Source organism: Echinops telfairi, unplaced genomic scaffold (genome assembly GCF_000313985.2).
Source record: "Echinops telfairi isolate 266 unplaced genomic scaffold, ASM31398v2 ScPeMD7_443;HRSCAF=831, whole genome shotgun sequence".
NCBI classification, from domain to species: Eukaryota; Metazoa; Chordata; class Mammalia; order Afrosoricida; family Tenrecidae; genus Echinops; species Echinops telfairi.
The window spans coordinates 25,285,984-25,294,325 of NW_022104341.1; the positions used below are offsets into that span (position 1 = coordinate 25,285,984).

Sequence of the window (8,342 nt, forward strand, 5' to 3'; positions counted from 1 at the left end):
CCGCCCGCCGCCCTCCCGGGGGAGCCGCTCTGCCCCGCGCGCCGCGGCAGGCGCCGGGGGTGGAGGAGGCGACTTTCTCAACTCATCTCCTGGCAAGTTTGCCAGGTCTGCCAAGGAGCCGGCCCGTAGCTGTTGGCAACGCGCCCCTGTCTCTCCCTTTGTTGAGAAAGACTGTGGGGCTCGCTCGCTCGGCGCCGGGAAAGGGAGCGAAGGAAGGGCCGCCGGTGCGCGGGCGGGAAGGAGCTCCAGGTCTCGGCCCGTCGTCCTGCCCGTTGAAGTCGGCGAGGCCGCCGTGCACGGACCGTCGCCGGGGAGGTGGCCGAGGGGACCCCGTAGCAGCTGGTGAGGCTGCACAGCCGCGGGGCAACGGGACCTGGTTGGGGACTTCGGGGGGTGGGAAGCTCTAGTTTGGGGGTTACCTCGCTAGAAGCGAGGTGCAGACGAGAAAGACCCTTGGACCGAGCTCGGGTCTGTACCCCTACATCCCATTAGCTGAGAATGGAAAGTAGAAGATGAGCATTCAGTGAGGCTAGATCTTGACTCTCCTCAAAGTGTGTGTGTGTGTGTGTGTGTGTGTGTGTGTGTGTGTGTGTAAACGTCCATAATCTCCCTCGGTGTTGCCAGGAATGAGGTAGAGGCCGGCCTCAGGGTCTACCCAATTAATAATGGAGACGCCGCTGGCGAAGCGGTTGTGTGCGGGGTGTGCAAGGGGGCGTGCTGAGTGCAACGTAAACAGCTCGCCTTGCCAAGGCCTCCCTCGCCGCTCAGACTCCTGCGCGCGGAGCTGCGGCCGCGAAGCCGGCGTTTCCAGGATGACTAACCAGACCTCAGCCGCCTTCCGACTCAGACACAGAATGCTGGTTCTCAAACGGATGCTCGCTGGTCTTAGGAATCTTATCCCGTCAATCCTGTGCTGTGTTGTTTGAAAGCCAAGTACAATCCACTTCAGAGGGTGGGGTGGGCCAGGGGACCGCGGGGAGAGATTATCCATACTTAATCATTTGGCCAGACTTCAGAGGTTGCTTCGAAACTAAAGGGATACGCTTGATTCCTAAGCCCAAGCAAAACGTCACTCTGGGTTCCCATCCAGATTTACAGCACCGATTTGATGTGTGCTGTTTGTGGCATCTCCTCGCCCTCACTCTGCAGCTATCCCTGCGATTTATAATTTTCTGTCCTAGTCGGCATGGGAACTAGGAATATTATTTCCAGAGTTTAATATTCCAGAAAGTTCTTAAAGCCCACATCAGATAGCATCTGTGAGTTGTCCTTGAAAATGCCACTGTCAAAGAGAGAAATTCAAACAAGGGAGCCGTTTAGCCCTGGGTCAACTTGCCTGGGATCATCAACTTCTTTCAGACAGCCTTGTAATGCAAGGGAGCTGGGTGCTGCTCGCAGGGTTTCAAAGAGCAGTGACGACTGGCCGGGGTCAGGAGGCAGCAGAGCGCTGGAAGTTCCCCAGGCTTTCCTTTGCCCTTGGTGGAGCCCTCAGCTCTTTGAACATTCAAATGGGTTTCATATTTTCATATCAAGATGTAGAGTCATTGACCTTTGTATGCATTTCAAGGTCTAGCATTAGACCACGTCAGGACATTGTCTGTTGACCTGCACAACAGAGAGAGTTGATGGCCAAAGTCTCTCCCCTGGACGTTTCTGTGAAGGTTTGCATGTGGACTCATGGTGTGTGTGGGGGGGGTGGAGGGGGTGGGGGGTGGCACATCCTACTCAGCTTGGTGTGTTTTATATTTATTGCTCTAGGTTAAATTTTTTAGTTAATTTTATATCTGTTGCTCTAGGTTAGAATGATATCCTGATAGTGCAGTGTTTTAAATACTGGGCTGCTAACCATAAGGTCAGTGATTCAAACCCACCAGCTGCTCCCTAGAAGAAAGCCAAGGCTGTCTGTCCCCATCCAGAGCTACAGTCTAGGGAACCCTAAGAATCAGTTCTACTTTGTTCTGTAGGGATGCTCTGTGTTGGCGTTGACCCGACCGCAGTGGATTTGAGTTCAGATGTTTTCTCCCTGACCCATTCTGGCTGCACTTTTCCCCAGGACCAGTGATGCAGCCTGGGAACCAACGCTGTTAGAAGCATGATGACCGGCCCCTGCCCTATTCAGAGGAGGCCTGCTGTTTACTGAGTGTTTGCTGTAACAATACTGGGGCTTGACCTTTCACTACAGCCCCAGGAAACAAGAGGTGAACCCGTTTTCCCAGATGCCCCACAGAGATGGTGACTAACTTGTCGCTGGTCAGTAAATGAGTGGTAGAGTTTGTAGTCATTCTGAGGGATTGGCTGGAATTTGAACCTATAACTGTCTGACTTCAGAGCAATGCCATATTTGATTTTTTAAAATCAAACAGCACATGTTATCATTCAGACTCACTGCCATCAAGTCAATTCCGACCCTTAGCAACCCTATAGGACAGGGTAGAACTGCCCCTGAGAGTTTCTGAAACTGTAACTCTTTAGGGGAGTAGAAAGCCCTGTCTTCCTCCTATGGAGTGGCTGGTGGTTTCAAACTACTGACCTAGCACCCCTACTGGAAATCCACTGTGGCAACAGGGCTCCATTTGTTCTTAGATCCTCTCAAATTTTGAGTCTAGTGACTCCATGTGACAGAGTGCATGCAACCTCCCCCGAGGGTTTTCTAGGCTGTAATCTGTATGGGAGCAGACAGTCATGGCTTTCTCCTGAGCGGCTGGTTAGGTTAGAACTACCAACCTTTGGGTTAACAGTCAAGCTCTTAGCCATGACACCACCAGGCCTCCTTTGCAAACAGCACATACCGGAGAACACGATGACTAAGGACATGGAGGCACACGCATCTCCATGTGGAGAAAACAAGAGACCTGTCTCCACTGTGCTGTTCTAATCACTTGTCCTCAGTTCAAGGTATGGTATTTGCTGGAGTGCCTGCCGGACGCCCGTTCAGATCCTCTCTTGGCCGACTCTCTTTCTAGGTGTCAGCTCAGTCATTACTTCCTCGGAGAGGTCTTCCTAGAGGACCTTCATCTGAACTAACCCTCCACTCCTAACCACTATGTCCTGTCCTTTCCTTCCGTTTCTAAATCCTTCCGGGGAGTGGACCTTATTGCTCAGGAATTACCTAGGGTCCTTTCCAGGTACATTGGCTTCATGAGAGTAGAACCGTGGCTAATCAGCTAACTGCTCCAGGGAGGAAATGAGGCTTTCACTTCCGTAAAGATTTACAGGCCCAGACACTCAGGGGCGGTCCTACTCTATCCTGTGCGGTTGCTGTGGGTCAGAATCAACACGAAAGCACTGAGGCACGTAGTAAGCCCACGGAGAATATATATATAGAGAGAGAACGAATGCATATTTGCTTTCCCTCTCTGAACCAGGACCCCTGGTGACATCGTGGGTGTTGAATTGAGCTGTGCACCACAGGTCCTCACTGCCATCGAGTCAATGCAGACTCATCGTGACCCTGTGCGACAGGGTGGAACTGCCTGTGTGGGTTTCAGAAACTAATTCTTCCCCAAAGTCAAAAGCCTTATCTTTTCCCTGAGAAGCAGCTGGTGGTTTCAAACTGATGACCTTGCAGTTTGTAGCCCAAAGCATAACACACTGTGCTACCATCATGCAAGGTCAGCAGTTTGAAATCAGCTGCTCCCATACAGAGTTAGAGTCTCGGAAACCCACAGGGGCCATCTACGCTGGCCTAGGGGGTAGCTGGGAGTCAGAATCGACTCAATGACAGCGAATTCGTGTTTCACTTTCTATTTGAGACAAGTCGGGGCATGAATTAACTAGATTCTCTAAGATCCGATCTAGGTATCCAGAGAGATTCTGTCTAGTGGCCCAGTGAGGTCAATGGCTTCACTGTCAAAATGGAAAGTATTAATCGTAAACCTAGGTTCCAAGTGCAGGAAGTCCCCGGATTACCAATGAGTTCCCTTCCTCATCTATCTTTAAGTCAGCTTTCTATGGAAGTCACAACCGTTAGGAAGAGTTCATCTCTGATCTTCGTCAAAGGCTTGTTTTGTTGTGTTGTTAGGTGTTGTGGCGTTCAGACTCACCCCCACCCTGTGTTCCACAGGACAAAGCACTGTCTGGCCCCGCACCACTCTTACAGTGGTTGTTAGCTGTGAGCTCGTTGTTGCAGCCGCTGTGTCCGTCCATCTCCTTGAGGGTCTGCCTCTTGATCATTGACCTGCTAGCTTACCAAGCATAATGTCCTTCTCCAGGGACTGGCCCCTTGTGTGAGACAAAGCCTTGCCATCCATGATTTCACGGGCATTCGGGCTGGACTTCTTCCAAGACGGAAGTGTTTCCTCTTCTGGCCGTCCACGGTGCTTTCAGTAGCTTGGCCAGCACCATCACACGATGTTTGTCATAGTATAGAGTGTACCTTTCATCCAGAAAAAAACCCAACACTAACAAATACACGAACACATCTTTAACTTAATAAATGAAGGATGGATTGTGATAAGTTGTACGAGCCTCCAATAAAATGATTTTAAAAATAAATGAAGTAATAATAATGTTTTGTTGAACATCCCAAAGCAGTGCCTCCATTATAACGAAGGGCTCTCTGTAAATCAGATGTTCGTAACCTAGAGGCTTCCTGCACACAGAAGAGCCCTCTGTTCCTCAGAGAATACAGCTATTTCAGGGACTAGATTGCACATGAGCTTCCTTCCACCTGGGGAAGCACCTCCCCCTTGGGGCTCTCCCTCACTGCTTGTTTCTTGGTTGTGTCTGTAGCCTGGACCAACTTATTCCACTGTTGGTCAGCTGCAAGCTTGACGAAAGTTCTAGACTTGATTCAGTATTTTTAAGTAGTGTTGAACTTCTGTGTTAGTCTGGGATGACTAGAGAAACGAATCCAGAGACATTCATATATGTATAAGAAAGAACTTTATGTACCAGAGCAATTGAATATTGATTAAAAAAAATCCCAGTCCAGTCAAGATCAAGTCCTTCAGTCTGATATTAGCCCATATGCCCAATACCAATCTATAAAGTCCTCTTCAGACTCACAAGACACTTGCAATGACGCCAAATGCAGGAAGATCACAGGTCAGTGGATGGGAAGTCTTGGGGATCCAGTGGCATTGTAAACATCTCAGTGCTGGCAGGGGTCTCGATGTGGCTCCTCCAGGTCCAGGGTTCTCGCTGCCATCAGAATAGTCCCATGTGGCTTGTTAGTAGAGTCTCTCAGGGAGTGAGCAGAGAGAGAGAGAGAGTGTCTCTGGCCTCCAAGGAGGAAATACAGGAATTCCCAGAATCCTCAGGAGAAGGCCCTGCCCACACAGAGGCCTCATAGGCTCTATCTTGATTGACAGGCCAGACTCCACCCCTTAACGCATAATCCTCTCAAATTGTCAACAGATTATATAATTACTGAAACTGCTAACCCTGAGGTCGGTGGTTCAAACCAACTCTATACTCCCTTAAAGGCTATCTGCTCCCCTATAGATTTATAGCCTTGGAAACCCCACATAGGGTCACTTTGAGCCAGAATAGACTCGATGGCAGTGAGTTTGGTTTGGAGCTACAGGGTTGAGCTGAATTTTACTGGGGAAAATCCAGCTTGGAAGCAACATGTAGAGGAGATCCCAGCATGGGGGAGGAGGTGCATAGTTTTAATTTGTTTGCAGTTGAGAACTTTCTGGAAACTTCAGCCTTCGATAATCTCTTCCCTCCAATGATTAAACCAGGGGTCCTCAAACTGCGGCCCGCGGGCCACATGCGGGCCCACTGAGGACATTTATCCGGGTCCGCCGGGTGTTTTTCACCCTTTTGTTTTTCACTTCAAAATAAGATATGTGCAGTGTGCATAGGAATTTGCTAGTAGTTTTTTTTTTTTTTAATTGTAGTCTGGCCCTCCAACAGGTCTGAGAGACAGTGAACTGGCCCCCTGTTTAAAAAGTTTGAGGACCCCTGAATTAAACTGTGCTTCACCTCCTTCAGATCAGCATCCTTCCGCAGGGCAGCCTTTCCTGGCTGTGAGCTTCATCTGGACAGCGGTCCCCACTCTGGGTGCTCCCATAGCTATGGGAACCCCCAGCCTTGCGGCCATTGCTTCTCGTCTGCTTCCTCAGTGGAGTAGTAACCTTATGAGGACAGAGACCTCTCTGCCATGTTTGACCTTATGTCCCCAGCACCTGACAGTGCCAGCCACCCTCCCTGTGCGGGGGCTCCGCCCAGAGTGAACAACTGAGTTGAATAGAAGCACAAATGAATGCTTGGGCTGAATGAAAGATCTCTGTGCTTCAGAGTTTTCTTCCTCTCGCCTCTCAAACAGTTAATCAGCAGTCAGGGATTCAGGCTTAGGGGATCTTGGTGTCTGAGTACCTGACACAAGCAGGCTTCAAAAAGTTTATGGAAAAATTCCACTGTCTTTTAGTATCATTCTTCCATGCTCTCTCTGCTTCACCATTAGAGTCACCATTTATCCAGCCTAAGCAAATCTGAATGTCAGCTACCCAAGAAACTCTCCTTGTGTCTCCACACTGGACAGGACCAGGGAGCTTTAAAATAACTTTTTAAAATTATTATTAAGTCATTTTACTGGGGGCTCTTACATCTCTTATCACAATCCATACATTCCTCCATTGTGTCAAGCACATTTGCACATGTGCCGCCATCCTCATTTTCAAAGCATTTTCTTTCTGCTTGAGCCCTCGATATCAGCTCCTCATTTTCCTCCTCCCTCATGAACCCTTATCAAGTTACAGATTATTATTTTCATATCTTACATCATCCTCTGTCACCCTTCACCCCCTTTTCTATTGTTCATTCCCCTGGGAAGGGTTTATATGTTATAACTCTTGCTCCCGGGCCCTACCACAGAGAGTCTGACGTCGGTGGTCCGAGGTGAAGCTGGGCTCTAGCATTTTCAGTTTCCCGGGTGATTCCTGTGGGCAGCCAGGTTGAGGACGGCTGCTTTAAGTTTTTGGCACTCTTCCCTGGAAGCCGACTTGGGAGAGAGCTCACAAGGGCAGGGATGTAATTCATGCATATTGCGTGGTTCCTGACAGTCTAAAAGGTACTTTCACGTCTGTGATTTGATCCTGATAATAACCAACTAAAGGACCCACTCTCTGCTTCAACTGCTCCCTTTACGGTGCTGACTCGTAGAAACCGACCTCCTGCCCCTGCTCCTAACTGCACTTGCCAGGATCCGGCATCCTCTGGGACCGGACTGGTCCACTCGTGCCTCGCTCTCCACCGTTCCGCTCGTCCTTCCTCTTGTCCACAGGCCCTGAGCTCCGAATGTCTGTGCACTCCATCTCATCTTTCCCTGGCCCAGGTCCAAGTTCCCCGTCTTCCCTTGCTGGTTCTTGCCATCAGCTTCCTGAACCTCCTCCCCAAAGGTTACTCTAGGCATCTCCCTGGACGGACACGGATTCTCCCTCACCCAGCTCTCTCCTAGCACTTAAAGTCAACTCCGGTCCCCTTAGCAGGACGTCCACGACTTCCAGGACCCAACCAAACCAGTGGCTGCCTCTTCGATTCTAATTCCATGGGTTGCAGAATTAAAAACTGTTCCTTGGGCTTTTCAAGGCCATGGTGTTTAGGTATCGCCAGGCTTTATTCTGAGGCACTGGTGGGTAGGTCCAAGCCATGAACTTTGGAGTTAATAGTTGAGCATTTAATCAGTTGAGCTACCTTGGGATGCATAAGACTTGACAGTCTGGTCCTATGCTTCTTCCAGCAAATGCTTCGAAATCTTTTCCATCGGAGCCAGGCCACACGTTCTGATGTTTGCTGAATCTGCAGGGCCCTTCCAGGCTTTTATGCATCTGCGGGTGCAGCATCCTCTTAGAAGACTTTCCCCTGCAGCTCACAACCTTTCAGAATGCTTCATTCCCAGTGTGGCCCTCTGAGCATCTCCCCCAGGCCCTGGGTCAAAATAAATCGTTCTTTCGAACATGTGAAAGATCTCTGTGCTTCAGAGTTTTCTTCCTCTCGCCTCTCAAACAGTTAATCAGCAGTCAGGGATTCAGGCTTAGGGGATCTTGGTGTCTGCGTACCTGACCACAAGCAGGCTTCAAAAAGTTTATGGAAAAATTCCACTGTCTTTTAGTATCATTCTTCCATGAACTTAGTGAAACCCGCTCATATGTAATAGGCATGTGAAAGTTTGTTGAATTGAACATAGGAGAGGCGTTAACAACCCTGGTGATCAGAGAATAACTGAGGCCTGGGTAACTGGCTGAAGAGCATTCTAGCGCATGCTCACACAATCTTGAAATCTAGATAGCTCTTGAAGAAGCAGAGAGGAGCCAGGCTCCTACGACACTGGAGACCAGGTAAATTTTGCCCACTATTTTACTTATTTTTAATTGCCCACTAGTTTAAGCAGAAAA

General features: G+C 49.4%; 1 protein-coding gene across 1 annotated transcript in view; it reads left to right on the forward strand.

The window, feature by feature from the left end:
* Positions 1-8,342, forward strand: part of BCAR3 (BCAR3 adaptor protein, NSP family member) — a 118,050-nt gene that overhangs the window by 877 nt on the left and 108,831 nt on the right. The window lies entirely within an intron of this gene.